The 22530-nt window shown below is 44.4% G+C and overlaps 15 non-coding genes across 15 annotated transcripts; 14 read left to right on the forward strand and 1 right to left on the reverse strand.

Moving 5' to 3' along the window:
* The first annotated feature begins 143 nt into the window (after window positions 1-143).
* Window positions 144-215, forward strand: trnae-cuc (transfer RNA glutamic acid (anticodon CUC)). The gene has a single exon. It is a non-coding gene; the product is annotated as a tRNA-Glu (tRNA).
* Window positions 216-1038: 823 nt separating this feature from the next.
* trnad-guc (transfer RNA aspartic acid (anticodon GUC)) lies at window positions 1039-1110 on the reverse strand. Its single transcript has one exon. It is a non-coding gene; the product is annotated as a tRNA-Asp (tRNA).
* A 139-nt stretch (window positions 1111-1249) lies between these two features.
* On the forward strand, window positions 1250-1331 carry trnal-uag (transfer RNA leucine (anticodon UAG)). The gene has a single exon. It is a non-coding gene; the product is annotated as a tRNA-Leu (tRNA).
* A 919-nt stretch (window positions 1332-2250) lies between these two features.
* Window positions 2251-2322, forward strand: trnae-cuc (transfer RNA glutamic acid (anticodon CUC)). Its single transcript has one exon. It is a non-coding gene; the product is annotated as a tRNA-Glu (tRNA).
* Window positions 2323-3356: 1034 nt separating this feature from the next.
* On the forward strand, window positions 3357-3438 carry trnal-uag (transfer RNA leucine (anticodon UAG)). Its single transcript has one exon. It is a non-coding gene; the product is annotated as a tRNA-Leu (tRNA).
* Window positions 3439-4357: 919 nt separating this feature from the next.
* Window positions 4358-4429, forward strand: trnae-cuc (transfer RNA glutamic acid (anticodon CUC)). Its single transcript has one exon. It is a non-coding gene; the product is annotated as a tRNA-Glu (tRNA).
* A 3834-nt stretch (window positions 4430-8263) lies between these two features.
* On the forward strand, window positions 8264-8345 carry trnal-uag (transfer RNA leucine (anticodon UAG)). Its single transcript has one exon. It is a non-coding gene; the product is annotated as a tRNA-Leu (tRNA).
* Window positions 8346-10010: 1665 nt separating this feature from the next.
* Window positions 10011-10082, forward strand: trnae-cuc (transfer RNA glutamic acid (anticodon CUC)). Its single transcript has one exon. It is a non-coding gene; the product is annotated as a tRNA-Glu (tRNA).
* A 1040-nt stretch (window positions 10083-11122) lies between these two features.
* On the forward strand, window positions 11123-11204 carry trnal-uag (transfer RNA leucine (anticodon UAG)). The gene has a single exon. It is a non-coding gene; the product is annotated as a tRNA-Leu (tRNA).
* A 3916-nt stretch (window positions 11205-15120) lies between these two features.
* Window positions 15121-15202, forward strand: trnal-uag (transfer RNA leucine (anticodon UAG)). The gene has a single exon. It is a non-coding gene; the product is annotated as a tRNA-Leu (tRNA).
* A 2022-nt stretch (window positions 15203-17224) lies between these two features.
* Window positions 17225-17306, forward strand: trnal-uag (transfer RNA leucine (anticodon UAG)). The gene has a single exon. It is a non-coding gene; the product is annotated as a tRNA-Leu (tRNA).
* Window positions 17307-19331: 2025 nt separating this feature from the next.
* trnal-uag (transfer RNA leucine (anticodon UAG)) lies at window positions 19332-19413 on the forward strand. The gene has a single exon. It is a non-coding gene; the product is annotated as a tRNA-Leu (tRNA).
* A 919-nt stretch (window positions 19414-20332) lies between these two features.
* On the forward strand, window positions 20333-20404 carry trnae-cuc (transfer RNA glutamic acid (anticodon CUC)). Its single transcript has one exon. It is a non-coding gene; the product is annotated as a tRNA-Glu (tRNA).
* Window positions 20405-21438: 1034 nt separating this feature from the next.
* On the forward strand, window positions 21439-21520 carry trnal-uag (transfer RNA leucine (anticodon UAG)). The gene has a single exon. It is a non-coding gene; the product is annotated as a tRNA-Leu (tRNA).
* Window positions 21521-22439: 919 nt separating this feature from the next.
* Window positions 22440-22511, forward strand: trnae-cuc (transfer RNA glutamic acid (anticodon CUC)). The gene has a single exon. It is a non-coding gene; the product is annotated as a tRNA-Glu (tRNA).
* Window positions 22512-22530: the final 19 nt, after the last annotated feature.

Below are 22530 nucleotides of genomic sequence, written 5' to 3' on the forward strand. Positions count from 1 at the left end.
GACACAAAAGTTCCCGCTCAAAGACTTCAACCAATGACCGTTGCAAAACACATTTCTGACTTTGTACAACTGACGTGGTACGGGTGCTTCGTGCATCCGTCAAAAAAGCAGGCAGGAGGCAAGAGTCTGGGTAAGTTGGCAGCTCCCTGGTGGTCTAGTGGCTAGGATTCGGCGCTCTCACCGCCGCGGCCCGGGTTCGATTCCCGGTCAGGGAAACACGGTCTAACCTGTCTGGGAGCAGTCAATTTACAATTGATTTCCACGATTCTCTTGTTTATGCTCATTGGATGCAAATCATTAACATTGACATTTTCAAAAAAGGCAACAGGAAAATTGTTCAACTGTTCTTCAGCGTGGAAGTCTGCACAATGGGTGTTCTTATGATGTGAAAACAAAGAGTCCAAGTGGAACTTAGCGGATACCTTTCACGTAAAACACTCAAGATAGCAGGGGATAGTTTCGATCTATCGACCTCTGGGTTATGGGCCCAGCACGCTTCCGCTGCGCCACTCTGCTAACTGTACATGCTTCCTAGCTTTATGGAGGTGTAGATTGAAATACCATCGCTTATGTTTTCCTGGTGAGAATCTTGTCTGTTTTCTGAGACGAAAATAATTTGTCCTTGTCAAATAGTACTAATGCACCCCAAAGTAGAGGCGTTTGTTTCTTCCGCAGAACTGCACTTCCAACAGTAGAGGTACCGACACTGTGGACTTAAAAAGATAAAATGCTGACAAATTTGGCAGTAAGAAAAGGTTCAAATCCCTTCTAATCTTTTACATATATTCTTGGTTTCAAATCAATCCGCAATACTGAATTTGAGTCACTGACTCTAATACACAATTTTTCCTTTTAGAAAACTTGTTATGCATCCTGATTTCGAGGAATGCAACAAACGGTAGTACAGTACTATGATATCTGTAGGACTATGCAGTATCTCCGGGTCCACGCTTCACAATTTTCAGAGAGGCATACTGTGGTCACTGCTCAAGGTTGAACAAGATGTTCACTGATGAAAATAAGAGGAACCAAAACCATCTCCCCGTCAGGGAATCGAACCCTGGTCTTCCGCGTGACAGGCGGAGATACTGTCCACTATACTAACGAGGACTGCGTTGTCCAGTGTTTTCTAAAGGACAAGCAAACGATCCAGGCTTGTCCCTGCAACGCCACAACCAAAGAGATGCCATGTCATACGTTTGCCGTCTCATAATGCCGATAAATTGATCCTCTGAAACGGGTAGACGGAGGTTGTGTGGCCGAGTGGTCTAAGGCGCTGGATTTAGGCTCCAGTCTCTCAGGAGGCATGGGTTCGAATCCCACCACTGCCATTTCTGTTCTGGTACTGCAATTGTATCTGTCCTGACCTAAGCAATAAGACCTGCCTTGGTCCTCATTTGGAATGCTCTGGAAAGCTTGTGGAAATCGGGCCAAAACATTAGCTTTGGAGTTCTTTACGCTAGGAATGTGATCAAAAAGAACACAACCAGGGGTGAGGATGTGCGCAGTAGTCCAAATATAACACAAAATGGGTGAAAGTGTAAATACGCCATGTTTTATCAACCTAATTCATTTTGTACGTATGCAGATTACAAAGGCTTTTGGTCTGACTTCCCCACACAGTTTTAAGGATGAAGCCCAAGGATAGTGAAAAAGGGTAGACTTTCCAAAAGAGAAGTGGATTCAGGAAGGTTCATGGCATCTGTGCCAGAAACAAAATTGTATTCATCTTCAACATCAATGATTCAATATATCAAAGGACAGTTTTGTTCCAATGACTTGGTATGGCTAAAAGGTGGACATGTATGTTTTTGTCAACCTGTCGTTTGAAGACCTGCGCCCCTACCTTAGACACTCAGGCCACTTGTATTTGTTCCTGTATTCGGATCACACCGCAGTGATAGCATGTATCGCTGGTCGGCACGGAGCGACTTGCAGGAGGGAGATGGCCTGTCTGGTGACATTGTGTGGAAACAACAACCTCACCCTCAACACGGACTACACCAAGGAGTCAATAGAGCACATGAGAAGGGAACGTCTGTACGCTCTTGTTAGAGTTGTATACCTTTTCCACCTCCAAGTCCATATTCCTGCAGCAGTTTCCTAAGACACAAAAGTTCCCGCTCAAAGACTTCAACCAATGACCGTTGCCAAACACATTTCTGACTTTGTACAACTGACATGGTACGGGTGCTTCGTGCATCCGTCAAAAAAGCAGGCAGGAGGCAAGAGTCTGGGTAAGCTGCCAGCTCCCTGGTGGTCTAGTGGCTAGGATTCGGTGCTCTCACCGCCGCGGCCCGGGTTCGATTCCCGGTCAGGGAAACACGGTCTGACCTGTCTGGGAGCAGTCAATTTACAATTGATTTCCACAATTCCGTTGTTTATGCTCATTGGATGCAAATCATTAACATTGACATTTTCAAAAAAGGCGACAGGAAAATTGTTCAACTGTTCTTCAGCGTGGAAGTCTGCACAATGGGTGTTCTTATGATGTGAAAACAAAGAGTCCAAGTGGAACTTAGCGGATACCTTTCACGTAAAACACTCAAGATAGCAGAGGATAGTTTCGATCTATCGACCTCTGGGTTATGGGCCCAGCACGCTTCCGCTGCGCCACTCTGCTAACTGTACATGCTTCCTAGCTTAATGGAGGTGTAGATTTAAATACCATCGCTTATGTTTTCCTGGTGAGAATCTTGTCTGTTTTCTGAGACGAAAATAATTTGTCTTTGTCAAATAGTACTAATGCACCCCAAAGTAGAGGCGTTTGTTTCTTCCGCAGAACTGCACTTCCAACAGTAGAGGTACCGACACTGTGGACTTAAAAATATGAAATGCTGACAAATTTGTCAGTAAGAAAAGGTTCAAATCCTTTCTAATCTTTTACATATATTCTTGGTTTCAAATCAATCCGCAATACTGAATTTGAGTCACTGACTCTAATACACAATTTTTCCTTTTTGAAAACTTGTTATGCATCCTGATTTCGAGGAATGCAACAAACGGTAGTACAGTACTATGATATCTGTAGGACTGTGCAGTATCTCCGGGTCCACGCTTCACAATTTTCAGAGAGGCATACTGTGGTCACTGCTCAAGGTTGAACAAGATGTTCACTGATGAAAATAAGAGGAACCAAAACCATCTCCCCGTCAGGGAATCGAATCCCGGTCTTCCGCGTGACAGGCGGAGATACTGTCCACTATACTAACGAGGACTGCGTTGTCCAGTGTTTTCTAAAGGACAAGCAAACGATCCAGGGTTGTCCCTGCAACGCCACAACCAAAGAGATGCCAAGTCATACGCTTGCCGTCTCATAATGCCGATAAATTGATCCTCTGAAACAGGTAGACGGAGGTTGTATGGCCGAGTGGTCTAAGGCGCTGGATTTAGGCTCCAGTCTCTCAGGAGGCGTGGGTTCGAATCCCACCACTGCCATTTCCGTTCTGGTACTGTAATTGTATCTTTCCTGACCTAAGCAATAAGACCTGCCTTGGTCCTCATTTGGAATGCTCTGGAAAGCTTGTGGAAATAGGGCCAAAACATTAGCTTTGGAGTTCTTTACGCTAGGAATGTGATCAAAAAGAACACAACCAGGGGTGAGGATGTGCGCAGTAGTCCAAATACAACACAAAATGGGTGAAAGTGTAAATACGCAATGTTTTATCAACTTAAATCATTTTGTACGTATGCAGATTACAAAGGCTTTTGGTCTGACTTCCCCACACAGTTTTAAGGATGAAGCCCAAGGATAGTGAAAAAGGGTAGACTTTCCAAAAGAGAAGTGGATTCAGGAAGGTTCATGGCATCTGTGCCAGAAACAAAAATGTATTCATCTTCAACATCAATTATTCAATATATCAAAGGACAGTTTTGTTCCATTGACTTGGTATGGCTAAAAGGTGGACATGTATGTTTTTGTCAACCTGTCGTTTGAAGACCTGCGCCCCTACCTTAGACACTCAGGCCACTTGTATTTGTTCCTGTATTCGGATCACACCGCAGTGATAGCATGTATCGCTGGTCGGCACGGAGCAACACACAGGAGGGAGATGGCCTGTCTGGTGACATTGTGTGGAAACAACAACCTCACCCTCAACACGGACTACACCAAGGAGTCAATAGAGCACATGAGAAGGGAACGTCTGTACGCTCTTGTTAGAGTTGTATACTTTTTCCACCTCCAAGTCCATATTCCTGCAGCAGTTTCCTAAGACACAAAAGTTCCCGCTCAAAGACTTCAACCAATGACCGTTGCCAAACACATTTCTGACTTTGTACAACTGACATGGTACGGGTGCTTCGTGCATCCGTCAAAAAAGCAGGCAGGAGGCAAGAGTCTGGGTAAGCTGCCAGCTCCCTGGTGGTCTAGTGGCTAGGATTCGGCGCTCTCACCGCCGCGGCCTGGGTTCGATTCCCGGTCAGGGAAACACGGTCCGACCTGTCTGGGAGCAGTCAATTTACAATTGATTTCCACAATTCCCTTGTTTATGCTCATTGGATGCAAATCATTAACATTGACATTTTCAAAAAAGGCGACAGGAAAATTGTTCAACTGTTCTTCAGCGTGGAAGTCTGCACAATGGGTGTTCTTATGATGTGAAAACAAAGAGTCCAAGTGGAACTTAGCGGATACCTTTCACGTAAAACACTCAAGATAGCAGAGGATGGTTTCGATCTATCGACCTCTGGGTTATGGGCCCAGCACGCTCCCGCTGCGCCACTCTGCTAACTGTACATGCTTCCTAGCTTAATGGAGGTGTAGATTTAAATACCATCGCTTATGTTTTCCTGGTGAGAATCTTGTCTGTTTTCTGAGACGAAAATAATTTGTCCTTGTCAAATAGTACTAATGCACCCCAAAGTAGAGGCGTTTGTTGGTGTCACCACCTCCAAAGTTATGATACTTCCATATACTAAAGTAATGTCCGATCATTACCTTATAAAATTTGAAGTTTTGACTCTTTGTCAACAAGCTAATAATAATAATAACTGCTATAGCGGCCGCAACATTAATGCTGCCACAACGATGACTCTTGCTGACCTACTGCCTTCGGTAATAGCACCATTCCCAAATTATGTCGGCTCTATTGATAAACTCACTAACAACTTTGACGATGCCTTGCGCGAAATTATTGATAGTATAGCACCGCTAAAGCAAAAAAGGGCCCCTAAAAGGCGCACCCCATGGTTTACAGAAGAAATTAGAGCTCAGAAATTATCATGTAGAAAACTGGAACGCAAATGGCGCGCGACTAAACTTGAGGTTTTCCATCAAGCATGGAGTGATAGTTTAATAACTTATAAACGCATGCTTACCTTAGCTAAAACTAAATACTACTCAAATCTCATCCGCCTCAACAAAAACGATCCTAAATTTCTGTTTAGTACAGTAGCATCGCTAACCCAACAAGGGACTCCTCCCAGTAGCTCCACCCACTCGGCAGATGATTTTATGAATTTCTTTAATAAGAAAATTGAACTCATTAGAAAGGAGATTAAAGACAACGCATCCCAGCTACAACTGGGCTCTATTAACACAAATACGACTGTATATACGACGGACACTGCCCTCCAAAATAGTCTCTCTATTTTTGATGAAATAACATTAGAGGAATTATTACAGCGTGTAAGTGGGATAAAACAAACAACATGTTTACTTGACCCACTTCCTGGGAAACTTATCAAGGAACTGTTTGTATTATTAGGTCCATCAGTGTTAAATATTATAAACTTATCACTTTCCTCCGGCACTGTTCCCCTAGCATTCAAAAAAGCGGTTATTCATCCTCTGCTCAAAAGACCTAACCTCGATCCTGACCTCATGGTAAACTACCGACCGGTCTCCCACCTTCCGTTTATTTCCAAAATTCTCGAAAAAACTGTTGCACAGCAGCTAAATGAACACTTAGTGACTAACAATCTCTGTGAACCTTTTCAATCCGGTTTCAGGGCAAATCACTCTACGGAGACAGCCCTCGCAAAAATGACTAATGATCTATTGCTAACGATGGATTCTGATGCGTCATCTATGTTGCTGCTTCTTGATCTTAGCGCCGCTTTCGATACCGTCGATCATAATATTTTATTAGAGCGTATCAAAACACGTATTGGTATGTCAGACTTAGCCTTGTCTTGGTTTAACTCTTATCTTACTGACAGGATGCAGTGCGTCTCCCATAACAATGTGACCTCGGACTATGTCAAGGTAACGTGCGGAGTTCCCCAGGGTTCGGTTCTTGGCCCTGCACTCTTTAGTATTTACATGCTGCCGCTGGGTGACATCATACGCAAGTACGGTGTTAGCTTTCACTGTTATGCTGATGACACTCAACTCTACATGCCCCTAAAGCTGACCAACACGCCGGACTGTAGTCAGCTGGAGGCGTGTCTTAATGAAATTAAACAATGGATGTCCGCTAACTTTTTGCAACTCAACGCTAAGAAAACGGAAATGCTGATTATCGGTCCTGCTAGACACCAACATCTATTTAATAATACCACCTTAACATTTGACAACCAAACAATTAAACAAGGAGACTCGGTAAAGAATCTGGGTATTATCTTCGACCCAACTCTCTCGTTTGAGTCACACATTAAGAGTGTTACTAAAACGGCCTTCTTTCATCTCCGTAATATCGCTAAAATTCGTTCCATCTTGTCCACTAGCGACGCTGAGATCATTATTCATGCGTTCGTTACGTCTCGTCTCGATTACTGTAACGTATTATTTTCGGGCCTCCCTATGTCTAGCATTAAAAGATTACAGTTGGTACAAAATGCGGCTGCAAGGCTTTTGACAAAAACAAGAAAGTTTGATCATATTACGCCTATACTGGCTCACTTGCACTGGCTTCCTGTGCACTTAAGATGCGACTTTAAGGTTTTACTACTTACGTATAAAATATTACACGGTTTAGCTCCAGCCTATCTCGCCGATTGTATTGTACCATATGTCCCGACAAGAAATCCGCGTTCAAAGAACTCCGGCTTATTAGTGATTCCCAGAGCCAAAAAAAAGTCTGCGGGCTATAGAGCGTTTTCTATTCGGGCTCCAGTACTCTGGAATGCCCTCCCGGTAACAGTTAGAGATGCTACCTCAGTAGAAGCATTTAAGTCCCATCTTAAAACTCATTTGTATAATCTAGCCTTTAAATAGACCCCCCCTTTTTTAGACCAGTTGATCTGCCGTTTCTTTTCTTCTCTCCTCTTCTCCCCTGTCCCTTGCGAGGGGGAGTTGCATAGGTCCGGTGGCCATGGATGAAGTGCTGGCTGTCCAGAGCCGGGACCCCGGGTGGACCACTAGCCTGTGCATCGGTTGGGGACATCTCTGCGCTGCTGACCCGTCTCCGCTCGGGATGGTTTCCTGTTGGCCCCACTGTGGACTGGACTCCCGCTGATGTGTTGGATCCACTGTGGACTGGACTTTCACAATGTTATGTCAGACCCACTCGACATCCGTTGCTTTCGGTCTCCCCTAGAGGGGGGGGGTTACCCACATATGCGGTCCTCTCCAAGGTTTCTCATAGTCATTCACCGACGTCCCACTGGGGTGAGTTTTTCCTTGCCCGTATGTGGGCTCTGTACCGAGGATGTCGTTGTGGCTTGTACAGCCCTTTGAGACACTTGTGATTTAGGGCTATATAAATAAACATTGATTGATTGATTGATTGATTGTTTCTTCCGCAGAACTGCACTTCCAACAGTAGAGGTACCGACACTGTGGACTTAAAAAGATGAAATGCTGACAAATTTGTCAGTAAGAAAAGGTTCAAATCCTTTCTAATCTTTTACATATATTCTTGGTTTCAAATCAATCCGCAATACTGAATTTGAGTCACTGACTCTAATACACAATTTTTCCTTTTTGAAAACTTGTTATGCATCCTGATTTCGAGGAATGCAACAAACGGTAGTACAGTACTATGATATCTGTAGGACTGTGCAGTATCTCCGGGTCCACGCTTCACAATTTTCAGAGAGGCATACTGTGGTCACTGCTCAAGGTTGAACAAGATGTTCACTGATGAAAATAAGAGGAACCAAAACCATCTCCCCGTCAGGGAATCGAACCCCGGTCTTCCGCGTGACAGGCGGAGATACTGTCCACTATACTAACGAGGACTGCGTTGTCCAGTGTTTTCTAAAGGACAAGCAAACGATCCAGGCTTGTCCCTGCAACGCCACAACCAAAGAGATGCCAAGTCATACGTTTGCCGTCTCATAATGCCGATAAATTGATCCTCTGAAACGGGTAGACGGAGGTTGTATGGCCGAGTGGTCTAAGGCGCTGGATTTAGGCTCCAGTCTCTCAGGAGGCGTGGGTTCGAATCCCACCACTGCCATTTCCGTTCTGGTACTGCAATTGTATCTTTCCTGACCTAAGCAATAAGATCTGGCTTGGTCCTCATTTGGAATGCTCTGGAAAGCTTGTGGAAATCGGGCCAAAACATTAGCTTTGGAGTTCTTTACGCTAGGAATGTGATCAAAAAGAACACAACCAGGGGTGAGGATGTGCGCAGTAGTCCAAATACAACACAAAATGGGTGAAAGTGTAAATACGCAATGTTTTATCAACCTAAATCATTTTGTATGTATGCAGATTACAAAGGCTTTTGGTCTGACTTCCCCACACAGTTTTAAGGATGAAGCCCAAGGATAGTGAAAAAGGGTAGACTTTCCAAAAGGACATTTTTGACACATGACAATTATAGGGGCCTACTTTAATATAAGTCTCTTGCCGATGCATACATGCAAGCCATTGTTGACCTTGTTTCCCACCTGTACCTCCGGGAGGGAACCTTTGGCCAAACACTTTGGACAAAGTTAACCCTGATATACACGGTGCCAAAAACAATATATGGCAGGACATTTTATTCATCCCATGCAAAATAGGGCTAATGACAGAGCAACAAGGAAACGACTACTTAAATTACAGATCGCTGAAGATAAAAGGTTAAAAGAACCAAAAGGTCAAAGATCAGCTAAGGTATATTCGGCAGTGGGTGACCTTGCTTTTGAGTTCCAACAGGTGAAGGAAAGAATCCTCAACAGACGTGCGGTTGGACTCGGGTGGTGGACAACACGATGCTTTCTGTTCTGGTACTGCAGTTGTATCTTTCCTGACCTAAGCAATAAGACCTGGCTTGGTCCTCATTTGGAATGCTCTGGAAAGCTTGTGGAAATCGGGCCAAAACATTAGACTCGGAGTTCTTTACGCCAGGAATGTGATCAAAAAGAACACAACCAGGGGTGAGGATGTGCGCAGTAGTCCAAATACAACACAAAATGGGTGAAAGTGTAAATACGCCATGTTTTATCAACCTAAATCATTTTGTACGTATGCAGATTACGAAGGCTTTTGGTCTGACTTCCCCACACAGTTTTAAGGATGAAGCCCAAGGATAGTGAAAAAGGGTAGACTTTCCAAAAGAGAAGTGGATTCAGGAAGGTTCATGGCATCTGTGCCAGAAACAAAAATGTATTCATCTTCAACATCAATTATTCAATATATCAAAGGACAGTTTTGTTCCATTGACTTGGTATGGCTAAAAGGTGGACATGTATGTTTTTGTCAACCTGTCGTTTGAAGACCTGCGCCCCTACCTTAGACACTCAGGCCACTTGTATTTGTTCCTGTATTCGGATCACACCGCAGTGATAGCATGTATCGCTGGTCGGCACGGAGCGACTTGCAGGAGGGAGATGGCCTGTCTGGTGACATTGTGTGGAAACAACAACCTCACCCTCAACACGGACTACACCAAGGAGTCAATAGAGCACATGAGAAGGGAACGTCTGTACGCTCTTGTTAGAGTTGTATACTTTTTCCACCACCAAGTCCATATTCCTGCAGCAGTGTCCTAAGACACAAAAGTTCCCGCTCAAAGACTTCAACCAATGACCGTTGCAAAACACATTTCTGACTTTGTACAACTGACATGGTACGGGTGCTTCGTGCATCTGTCAAAAAAGCAGGCAGGAGGCAAGAGTCTGGGTAAGTTGTCAGCTCCCTGGTGGTCTAGTGGCTAGGATTCGGCGCTCTCACCGCCGCGGCCCGGGTTCGATTCCCGGTCAGGGAAACACGGTCTAACCTGTCTGGGAGCAGTCAATTTACAATTGATTTCCACAATTCTCTTGTTTATGCTCATTGGATGCAAATCATTAACACTGACATTGGCAACGTTGACAAAGGCAACAGGAAAATTGTTCAACTGTTCTTCAGCGTGGAAGTCTGCACAATGGGTGTTCTTATGATGTGAAAAGAAAGAGTCCAAGTGGAACTTAGCGGATACCTTTCACGTAAAACACTCAAGATAGCAGAGGATATTTTCGATCTATCGACCTCTGGGTTATGGGCCCAGCACGCTTTCGCTGCGCCACTCTGCTAACTGTACATGCTTCCTAGCTTTATGGAGGTGTAGATTTAAATACCATCGCTTATGTTTTCCTGGTGAGAATCTTGTCTGTTTTCTGAGACGAAAATAATTTGTCCTTGTCAAATAGTACTAATAAACCCCAAAGGAGAGGCGTTTGTTTCTTCCGCAGAACTGCACTTCCAACAGTAGAGGTACCGACACTGTGGACTTAAAACGATGAAATGCTGACAAATTTGTCAGTAAGAAAAGGTTCAAATCCCTTCTAATCTTTTACATATATTCTTGGTTTCAAATCAATCCGCAATACTGAATTTGAGTCACTGACTCTAATAAACAATTTTTCCTTTTTGAAAACTTGTTATGCATCCTGATTTCGAGGAATGCAACAAACGGTAGTACAGTACTATGATATCTGTAGGACTGTGCAGTATCTCCGGGTCCACGTTTCACAATTTTCAGAGAGGCATACTGTGGTCACTGCTCAAGGTTGAACAAGATGTTCACTGATGAAAATAAGAGGAAGCAAAACCATCTCCCCGTCAGGGAATCGAACCCCGGTCTTCCGCGTGACAGGCGGAGATACTGTCCACTATACTAACGAGGACTGCGTTGTCCAGTGTTTCCTAAAGGACAAGCAAACGATCCAGGCTTGTCCCTGCAACGCCACAACCAAAGCGATGTCATGTCATACGTTTGCCGTCTCATAATGCCGATAAATTGATCCTCTGAAACGGGTAGACGGAGGTGGTGTGGCCGAGTGGTCTAAGGCGCTGGATTTAGGCTCCAGTCTCTCAGGAGGCGTGGGTTCGAATCCCACCGCTGCCATTTCTGTTCTGGTACTGCAATTGTATCTTTCCTGACCTAAGCAATAAGACCTGGCTTGGTCCTCATTTGGAATGCTCTGGAAAGCTTGTGGAAATCAGGCCAAAACATTAGCTTTGGAGTTCTTTACGCTAGGAATGTGATCAAAAGGAACACAACCAGGGGTGAGGATGTGCGCAGTAGTCCAAATACAACACAAAATGGGTGAAAGTGTAATCACGCCATGTTTTATCAACCTAAATCATTTTGTACGTATGCAGATTACTAAGGCTTTTGGTCTGACTTCCCCACACAGTTTTAAGGATGAAGCCCAAGGATAGTGAAAAAGGGTAGACTTTCCAAAAGAGAAGAGGATTCAGGAAGGTTCATGGCATCTGTGCTAGAAAAAAAAAAGTATTCATCTTCAACATCAATTATTCAATATATCAAAGGACAGTTTTGTTCCATTGACTTGGTATGGCTAAAAGGTGGACATGTATGTTTTTGTCAACCTGTCGTTTGAAGACCTACCTTAGACACTCAGGCCTCTTGTATTTGTTCCTGTATTCGGATCACACCGCAGTGATAGCATGTATCGCTGGTCGGCACGGAGCGACTTGCAGGAGGGAGATGGCCTGTCTGGTGACATTGTGTGGAAACAACAACCTCACCCTCAACACGGACTACACCAAGGAGTCAATAGAGCACATGAGAAGGGAACGTTTGTACGCTTTTGTTAGAGTTGTATACTTTTTCCACGTCCAAGTCTATATTCCTGCAGCAGTTTCCTAAGACACAAAAGTTCCCGCTCAAAGACTTCAACCAATGAATGTTGCAAAACACATTTCTGACTTTGTACAACTGACATGGTACGGGTGCTTCGTGCATCCGTCAAAAAAGCAGGCAGGAGACAAGTTTCTGGGTAATGTTGGAAGCATATCCATATTTAAGTGTTACTTCTTTCTAAACTCCTATAGTCATATAAAGAATAGCTAGTATTCTTCCTTCTTTTGAGTCTCATAGTAAGGTGTTGGCCTTCTAGATTGGAATGTGTCAGAGTAGAGATAACTCGGAGTAGTCTAAACAAAGAGAGTGGGGGCGAGAGACAGACGGAAGATCACGGGACTTCCGGGGGGTTTGAGCTAGACCGAGCTGGACCGGGCTAGGGAACGCTTGGGTGCTGGGTTGGTCTCAGGTTTGTCCTCTAAGCTTTGAAAATAAACTACAAAATACCAACTATTGCCTGGAGATTGAATATAAACATCAGCGTATTGCCATAAAAAGAATCTGGGAGAGACTAGCAATTTGAATTCCCCATTGGAGGAATGCTGGTCGACGCAACAATTTGGGGGCTTCGTCCGAGATGGCACGCTGTTGATTGATGACTTCTTGCAATCTTCTGGACAGACTCAATTGGCCAATTCAAGGTAAGCAGAACCTTTCTTTTTAGATAAAATCTGCGTTAGGAGTCTGTCTTGAAGTCTGTAAGTCAAACTGTTTTTTAATCCCAGGCACAGATTGGTGATTTTGATAGATTGATTGCATTTTTGCCGAGCCTGCCATTGCATTAAAATTGTAAATAAGTGGTCAACTCAGGCCATTGTGTCTCGATTACCGTGACAGGCAGTTTCATTGACGAGTGAACTAATAGTTGGGTGTAGCTTACCCTGGGAATTTGGTCGTCCCTTAATGAGTACGGGTTGCAAGATCCCAGTGACGATAATAGGGCACTGAAACGTACGGAAAAGGCTGGAGGCCATTTGTAAAAGGTACAATAAAGACTCCCGGGTTGGAAGATCCCAGTGCGATAAGGGCACTAGAATTAAGAAAATATAGACACATGGCCTTGGAGTGTGAAAAACAGAAATGTGATGGCAGCGGGGGAGGAATGTGATTAATCATTACTGTGTAATGATCAATTGAATGGACGGTTGTCGACAATGGAACTAGCAGGTAGAGAAGAAAAAAAAGAACAAAAAAAGGAGAAGGTTCCTTGAAAGGGTTAAGAGGGAGTTTACAATACTCGAAAAGTCGTGAACTCAAACGTCTGGTAAAATAAAATAAAAAATAAATAAAAAAGTAACTGGAAGTTTTATGGTAAAGTGAAACGCAGAGAGTGTGCTGCTGAGTGTGAGTGTGTGTGTGCAGGAGTGCTTGCGCGTGCTCGTGTGTGTGTGTGCTGCTGAGTGTGTGGGTGTGTGTGTGCGGGAGTGCTCACGCATGCTCGTGTGTGTGTGTGTGGGTGTGTGTGTGTGTGCGCGCTGGTGAAAATGGAACACTCAGGGAGAGAATTTAAGAGTTTGGCGTATGATAAAAGTAAACGGGGATTACGTGGAAAAACGAAATGCAGCAAAAGAAACGATGATTAATGACAGAATGAACTGATTGGTTTTTTGTCTGCCGCGCATGCGCAAGACAATTCAAACGACCCGCCCACACTTTGACTAGGACACCGCCCCCTACTCTAGTGACAAGAGAAGGAGGTATTAACACGCCCCCTCTAAGATTAATCCTGCCTCCGAAAATTAACCCCTTGTACACGTCTGACCATTTTCTCCGGCAGACATTTTTGACACATGACCTTAACACTTTGGACATACTACAATATAAGTCTCTTGCCGATGCATACATGCAAGCCATTGTTGACCTTGCTTTCCCACCTGTACCTCCGGGAGGGAACCTTTGGCCAAACACTTTGGACAAAGTTAACCCTGATATACAAGGTGCCAAAAACAATATATGGCAGGACATTTTATTCATCCCATGAAAAATAGGGCTAATGACGGAGCAACAAGGAAACAACTACTTAAATTACAGATCGCTGAAGATAAAAGGTTAAAAGAAAAGGTCAAAGACTAGCTAGAGCATATTCAGCAGTGGGTGACCTTGCTTTTGAGTTCCAACAGGTGGAGGAAAGAATCCTCAACAGACGTGCGGTTGGACTCGGGTGGTGGACAACACGATGCTTCAAAGCCGGACTGGGGTAGACACTGTTTCGGCTGTGACCAGCCGGGTCACTGGAGTCGTGACTGTCCGAACATTTCCGAACAGGAAAGGTTCCGTCGTGCCAACAAACGAACACGAAGGCGTGTAAGAGGACGCCTACATCAGGAGCCGTGGCAGGATGTGAAAACAAAGAGTCCAAGTGGAAATTAGCGGATACCTTTCACGTAAAACACTCAAGACAGCAGAGGATAGTTTCGATCTATCGACCTCTGGGTTATGGGCCCAGCAGTCTTTCGCTGCGCCACTCTGCTAACTGTACATGCTTCCTAGCTTTATGGAGGTGTAGATTGAAATACCATCGCTTATGTTTTCCTGGTGAGAATCTTGTCTGTTTTTTGAGACGAAAATAATTTGTCCTTGTCAAATAGTACTAATGCACCCCAAAGTAGAGGCGTTTGTTTCTTCCGCAGAACTGCACTTCCAACAGTAGAGGTACCGACACTGTGGACTTAAAAAGATTAAATGCTGACAAATTTGTCAGTAAGCAAAGGTTCAAATCCCTTCTAATCTTTTACATATATTCTTGGTTTCAAATCAATCCGCAATACTGAATTTGAGTCACTGACTCTAATACACAATTTTTCCTTTTTGAAAACTTGTTATGCATCCTGATTTCGAGGAATGCAACAAACGGTAGTACAGTACTATGATATCTGTAGGACTGTGCAGTATCTCCAAGTCCACGCTTCACAATTTTCAGAGAGGCATACTGTGGTCACTGCTCAAGGTTGAACAAGATGTTCACTGATGAAAATAAGAGGAACCAAAACCATCTCCCCGTCAGGGAATCGAACCCTGGTCTTCCGCGTGTTTTCTAAAGGACAAGCAAATGATCCAGGCTTGTCCCTGCAACGCCACAACCAAAGCGATACCATGTCATACGTTTGCCGTCTCATAATGCCGATAAATTGATCCTCTGAAACGGGTAGACGGAGGTTGTGTGGCCGAGTGGTCTAAGGCGCTGGATTTAGGCTCCAGTCTCTCAGGAGGCGTGGGTTCGAATCCCACCACTGCCATTTCTGTTCTGGTACTGCAATTGTATCTTTCATGACCTAAGCAATAAGACCTGGCTTGGTCCTCATTTAGAATGCTCTGGAAAGCTTGTGGAAATCGGGCCAAAACATTAGCTTTGGAGTTCTTTACGCTAGGAATGTGATCAAAAAGAACACAACCAGGGGTGAGGATGTGCACAGTAGTCCAAATACAACACAAAATTGGTGAAAGTGTAAATACGCCATGTTTTATCAACCTAAATCATTTTGTACGTATGCAGATTACGAAGGCTTTTGGTCTGACTTCCCCACACAGTTTTAAGGATGAAGCCCAAGGATAGTGAAAAAGGGTAGACTTTCCAAAAGAGAAGTGGATTCAGGAAGGTTCATGGCATCTGTGCCAGAAACAAAAATGTATTCATCTTCAACATCAATTATTCAATATATCAAAGGACAGTTTTGTTCCATTGACTTGGTATGGCTAAAAGGTGGACATGTATGTTTTTGTCAACCTGTCGTTTGAAGACCTGCGCCCCTACCTTAGACACTCAGGCCACTTGTATTTGTTCCTGTATTCGGATCACACCGCAGTGATAGCATGTATCGCTGGTCGGCACGGAGCGACTTGCAGGAGGGAGATGGCCTGTCTGGTGACATTGTGTGGAAACAACAACCTCACCCTCAACACGGACTACACCAAGGAGTCAATAGAGCACATAAGAAGGGAACGTCTGTACGCTCTTGTTAGAGTTGTATACTTTTTCCACGTCCAAGTCCATATTCCTGCAGCAGTTTCCTAAGACACAAAAGTTCCCGCTCAAAGACTTCAACCAATGACCGTTGCAAAACACATTTCTGACTTTGTACAACTGACATGTTACGGGTGCTTCGTGCATCCGTCAAAAAAGCAGGCAGGAGGCAAGAGTCTGGGTAAGTTGTCAGCTCCCTGGTGGTCTAGTGGCTAGGATTCAGCGCTCTCACCGCCGCGGCCCGGGTTCGATTCCCGGTCAGGTAAACACGGTTTGACCTGTCTGGGAGCAGTCAATTTACAATTGATTTCCACAATTCTCTTGTTTATGCTCATCGGATGCAAATCATTAACATTGACATTTTTAAAAAAGGCAACAGGAAAATTGTTCAACTGTTCTTCAGCGTGGAAGTCTGCACAATGGGTGTTCTTATGATGTGAAAACAAAGAGTCCAAGTGGAACTTAGCGGATACCTTTCACGTAAAACACTCAAGATAGCAGAGGATAGTTCCGATCTATCGACCTCTGGGTTATGGGCCCAGCACGCTTCCGCTGCGCCACTCTGCTAACTGTACATGCTTCCTAGCTTTATGGAGGTGTAGATTGAAATACCATCGCTTATGTTTTCCTGGTGAGAATCTTGTCTGTTTTCTGAGACGAAAATAATTTGTCCTTGTCAAATAGTACTAATGCACCCCAAAGTAGGGGCGTTTGTTTCTTCCGCAGAACTGCACTTCCAACAGTAGAGGTCCGACACTGTGGACTTAAAAAGATGAAATGCTGACAAATTTGTCAGTAAGAAAAGGTTCAAATCCCTTCTAATCTTTTACATATATTCTTGGTTTCAAATCAATCCGCAATACTGAATTTGAGTCACTGACTAATAAACAATTTTTCCTTTTTGAAAACTTGTTATGCATCCCGATTTCGAGGAATGCAACAAACGGTAGTACAGTACTATGATATCTGTAGGACTCTGCAGTATCTCCGGGTCCACGCTTCACAATTTTCAGAGAGGCATACTGTGGTCACTGCTCAAGGTTGAACAAGATGTTCACTGATGAAAATAAGAGGAACCAAAACCATCTCCCCGTCAGGGAATCGAACCCCGGTCTTCCGCGTGACAGGCGGAGATACTGTCCACTATACTAACGAGGACTGCGCTGTCCAGTGTTTTCTAAAGGACAAGCAAACGATCCAGGCTTGTCCCTGCAACGCCACAACCAAAGCGAAGCCATGTCATACGTTTGCCGTCTCATAATGCCGATAAATTGATCCTCTGAAACGGGTAGACGGAGGTTGTGTGGCCGAGTGGTCTAAGGCGCTGGATTTAGGCTCCAGTCTCTCAGGAGGCGTGGGTTCGAATCCCACCACTGCCATTTCTCTTCTGGTACTGCAATTGTATCTTTCCTGACCTAAGCAATAAGACCTGGCTTGGTCCTCATTTGGAATGCTCTGGAAAGCTTGTGGAAATCGGGCCAAAACATTAGCTTTGGAGTTCTTTACGCTAGGAATGTGATCAAAAAGAACACAACCAGGGGTGAGGATGTGCGCAGTAGTCCAAATACAACACAAAATGGGTGGAAGTGTAAATACGCAATGTTTTATCAACCTAAATCATTTTGTACGTATGCAGATTACAAAGGCTTTTGGTCTGACTTCCCCACACAGTTTTAAGGATGAAGCCCAAGGATAGTGAAAAAGGGTAGACTTTCCAAAAGAGAAGTGGATTCAGGAAGGTTCATGGCATCTGTGCCAGAAACAAAAATGTATTCATCTTCAACATCAATTATTCAATATATCAAAGGACAGTTTTGTTCCATTGACTTGGTATGGCTAAAAGGTGGACATGTATGTTTTTGTCAACCTGTCATTTGAAGACCTGCGCCCCTACCTTAGACACTCAGGCCACTTGTATTTGTTCCTGTATTCGGATCACACCGCAGTGATAGCATGTATCGCTGGTCGGCACGGAGCGACTTGCAGGAGGGAGATGGCCTGTCTGGTGACATTGTGTGGAAACAACAACCTCACCCTCAACACGGACTACACCAAGGAGTCAATAGAGCACATGAGAAGGGAACGTCTGTACGCTCTTGTTAGAGTTGTATACTTTTTCCACGTCCCAGTCCATATTTCTGCAGCAGTTTCCTAAGACACAAAAGTTCCCGCTCAAAGACTTCAACCAATGACCGTTGCAAAACACATTTCTGACTTTGTACAACTGACATGGTACGGGTGCTTCGTGCATCCGTCAAAAAAGCAGGCAGGAGGCAAGAGTCTGGGTAAGTTGTCAGCTCCCTGGTGGTCTAGTGGCTAGGATTCGACGCTCTCAGCGCCGCGGCCCGGGGTTGATTCCCGGTCAGGGAAACACGGTCTAACCTGTCTGGGAGCAGTCAATTTACAATTGATTTCCACAATTCTCTTGTTTATGCTCATTGGATGCAAGTCATTAACATTGACATTTTCAAAAAAGGCAACAGGAAAATTGTTCAACTGTTCTTCAGCGTGGAAGTCTGCACAATGGGTGTTCTTATGATGTGAAAACAAAGAGTCCAAGTGGAACTTAGCGGATACCTTTCACGTAAAACACTCAAGATAGCAGAGGATAGTTTCGATCTATCGACCTCTGGGTTATGGGCCCAGCACGCTTCCGCTGCGCCACTCTGCTAACTGTACATGCTTCCTAGCTTTATGGAGGTGTAGATTGAAATACCATCGCTTATGTTTTCCTGGTGAGAATCTTGTCTGTTTTCTGAGACGAAAATAATTTGTCCTTGTCAAATAGTACTAATGCACCCCAAAGTAGAAGCGTTTGTTTCTTCCGCAGAACTGCACTTCCAACAGTAGAGGTACCGACACTGTGGACTTAAAAAGATGAAATGCTGACAAATTTGTCAGTAAGAAAAGGTTCAAATCCCTTCTAATCTTTTACATATATTCTTGGTTTCAAATCAATCCGCAATACTGAATTTGAGTCACTGACTCTAATACACAATTTTTCCTTTTTGAAAACTTGTTATGCATCCTGATTTCGAGGAATGTAACAAACGGTAGTACAGTACTATGATATCTGTAGGACTGTGCAGTATCTCCGGGTCCACGCTTCACAATTTTCAGAGAGGCATACTGTGGTCACTGCTCAAGGTTGAACAAGATGTTCACTGATAAAAATAAGAGGAACCAAAACCATCTCCCCGTCAGGGAATCGAACCCCGGTCTTCCGCGTGACAGGTGGATATACTGTCCACTATACTAACGAGGACTGCGTTGTCCAGGGTTTTCTAAAGGACAAGCAAACGATCCAGGCTTGTCCCTGCAACGCCACAACCAAAGCGATAACAAGTCATACGTTTGCCGTCTCATAATGCCGATAAATTGATCCTCTGAAACGGGTAGACGGAGGTTGTGTGGCCGAGTGGTCTAAGGCGCTGGATTTAGGCTCCAGTCTCTCAGGAGGCGTGGGTTCGAATCCCACCACTGCCATTTCTGTTCTGGTACTGCAATTGTATCTTTCCTGACCTAAGCAATAAGACCTGGCTTGGTCCTCATTTGGAATGCTCTGGAAAGCTTGTGGAAATCGGGCCAAAACATTAGCTTTGGAGTTCTTTACGCTAGGAATGTGATCAAAAAGAACACAACCAGGGGTGAGGATGTGCGCAGTAGTCCAAATACAACACAAAATGGGTGAAAGTGTAAATACGCCATGTTTTATCAACATAATTCATTTTTTACGTATGCAGATTACGAAGGCTTTTGGTCTGACTTCCCCACACAGTTTTAAGGATGAAGCCCAAGGATAGTGAAAAAGGGTAGACTTTCCAAAAGAGAAGTGGATTCAGGAAGGTTCATGGCATCTGTGCCAGAAACAAATTTGTATTCATCTTCAACATCAATTATTCAATATATCAAAGGACAGTTTTGTTCCATTGACTTGGTATGGCTAAAAAGTGGACATGTATGTTTTTGTCAACCTGTCGTTTGAAGACCTGCGCCCCTACCTTAGACACTCAGGCCACTTGTATTTGTTCCTGTATTCGGATCACACCGCAGTGATAGCATGTATCGCTGGTCGGCACAGAGCGACTTGCAGGAGGGAGATGGCCTGTCTGGTGACATTGTGTGGAAACAACAACCTCACCCTCAACACGGACTACACCAAGGAGTCAATAGAGCACATGAGAAGGGAACGTCTGTACGCTCTTGTTAGAGTTGTATACTTTTTCCACCTCCAAGTCCATATTCCTGCAGCAGTTTCCTAAGACACAAAAGTTCCCGCTCAAAGACTTCAACCAATGACCGTTGCAAAACACATTTCTGACTTTGTACAACTGACGTGGTACGGGTGCTTCGTGCATCCGTCAAAAAAGCAGGCAGGGGGCAAGAGTCTGGGTAAGTTGTCAGCTCCCTGGTGGTCTAGTGGCTAGGATTCGGCGCTCTCACCGCCGCGGCCCGGGTTCAATTCCCGGTCAGGGAAACACGGTCTAACCTGTCTGGGAGCAGTCAATTTACAATTGATTTCCACAATTCTCTTGTTTATGCTCATTGGATGCAAATCATTAACATTGACATTTTCAAAAAAGGCAACAGGAAAATTGTTCAACTGTTCTTCAGCGTGGAAGTCTGCACAATGGGTGTTCTTATGATGTGAAAACAAAGAGTCCAAGTGGAACTTAGCGGATACCTTTCACGTAAAACACTCAAGATAGCAGAGGATAGTTTCGATCTATCGACCTCTGGGTTATGGGCCCAGCACGCTTCCGCTGCGCCATTCTGCTAACTGTACATGCTTCCTAGCTTTATGGAGGTGTAGATTTAAATACCATCGCTTATGTTTTCCTGGTGAGAATCTTGTCTGTATTCTGAGACGAAAATAATTTGTCCTTGTCAAATAGTACTAATGCACCCCAAAGTAGAGGCGTTTGTTTCTTCCGCAGAACTGCACTTCCAACAGTAGAGGTACCGACACTGTGGACTTAAAAAGATGAAATGCTGACAAATTTGTCAGTAAGAAAAGGTTCAAATCCCTTCTAATCTTTTACATATATTCTTGGTTTCAAATCAATCCGCAATACTGAATTTGAGTCACTGACTCTAATACACAATTTTTCCTTTTTGAAAACTTGTTATGCATCCTGATTTCGAGGAATGTAACAAACGGTAGTACAGTACTATGATATCTGTAGGACTGTGCAGTATCTCCGGGTCCACGCTTCACAATTTTCAGAGAGGCATACTGTGGTCACTGCTCAAGGTTGAACAAGATGTTCACTGATAAAAATAAGAGGAACCAAAACCATCTCCCCGTCAGGGAATCGAACCCCGGTCTTCCGCGTGACAGGTGGATATACTGTCCACTATACTAACGAGGACTGCGTTGTCCAGGGTTTTCTAAAGGACAAGCAAACGATCCAGGCTTGTCCCTGCAACGCCACAACCAAAGCGATAACAAGTCATACGTTTGCCGTCTCATAATGCCGATAAATTGATCCTCTGAAACGGGTAGACGGAGGTTGTGTGGCCGAGTGGTCTAAGGCGCTGGATTTAGGCTCCAGTCTCTCAGGAGGCGTGGGTTCGAATCCCACCACTGCCATTTCTGTTCTGGTACTGCAATTGTATCTTTCCTGACCTAAGCAATAAGACCTGGCTTGGTCCTCATTTGGAATGCTCTGGAAAGCTTGTGGAAATCGGGCCAAAACATTAGCTTTGGAGTTCTTTACGCTAGGAATGTGATCAAAAAGAACACAACCAGGGGTGAGGATGTGCGCAGTAGTCCAAATACAACACAAAATGGGTGAAAGTGTAAATACGCCATGTTTTATCAACATAATTCATTTTTTACGTATGCAGATTACGAAGGCTTTTGGTCTGACTTCCCCACACAGTTTTAAGGATGAAGCCCAAGGATAGTGAAAAAGGGTAGACTTTCCAAAAGAGAAGTGGATTCAGGAAGGTTCATGGCATCTGTGCCAGAAACAAATTTGTATTCATCTTCAACATCAATTATTCAATATATCAAAGGACAGTTTTGTTCCATTGACTTGGTATGGCTAAAAAGTGGACATGTATGTTTTTGTCAACCTGTCGTTTGAAGACCTGCGCCCCTACCTTAGACACTCAGGCCACTTGTATTTGTTCCTGTATTCGGATCACACCGCAGTGATAGCATGTATCGCTGGTCGGCACAGAGCGACTTGCAGGAGGGAGATGGCCTGTCTGGTGACATTGTGTGGAAACAACAACCTCACCCTCAACACGGACTACACCAAGGAGTCAATAGAGCACATGAGAAGGGAACGTCTGTACGCTCTTGTTAGAGTTGTATACTTTTTCCACCTCCAAGTCCATATTCCTGCAGCAGTTTCCTAAGACACAAAAGTTCCCGCTCAAAGACTTCAACCAATGACCGTTGCAAAACACATTTCTGACTTTGTACAACTGACGTGGTACGGGTGCTTCGTGCATCCGTCAAAAAAGCAGGCAGGGGGCAAGAGTCTGGGTAAGTTGTCAGCTCCCTGGTGGTCTAGTGGCTAGGATTCGGCGCTCTCACCGCCGCGGCCCGGGTTCAATTCCCGGTCAGGGAAACACGGTCTAACCTGTCTG

Source organism: Entelurus aequoreus, linkage group LG01, assembly GCF_033978785.1.
Source record: "Entelurus aequoreus isolate RoL-2023_Sb linkage group LG01, RoL_Eaeq_v1.1, whole genome shotgun sequence".
In the NCBI taxonomy this organism is placed as follows: Eukaryota; Metazoa; Chordata; class Actinopteri; order Syngnathiformes; family Syngnathidae; genus Entelurus; species Entelurus aequoreus.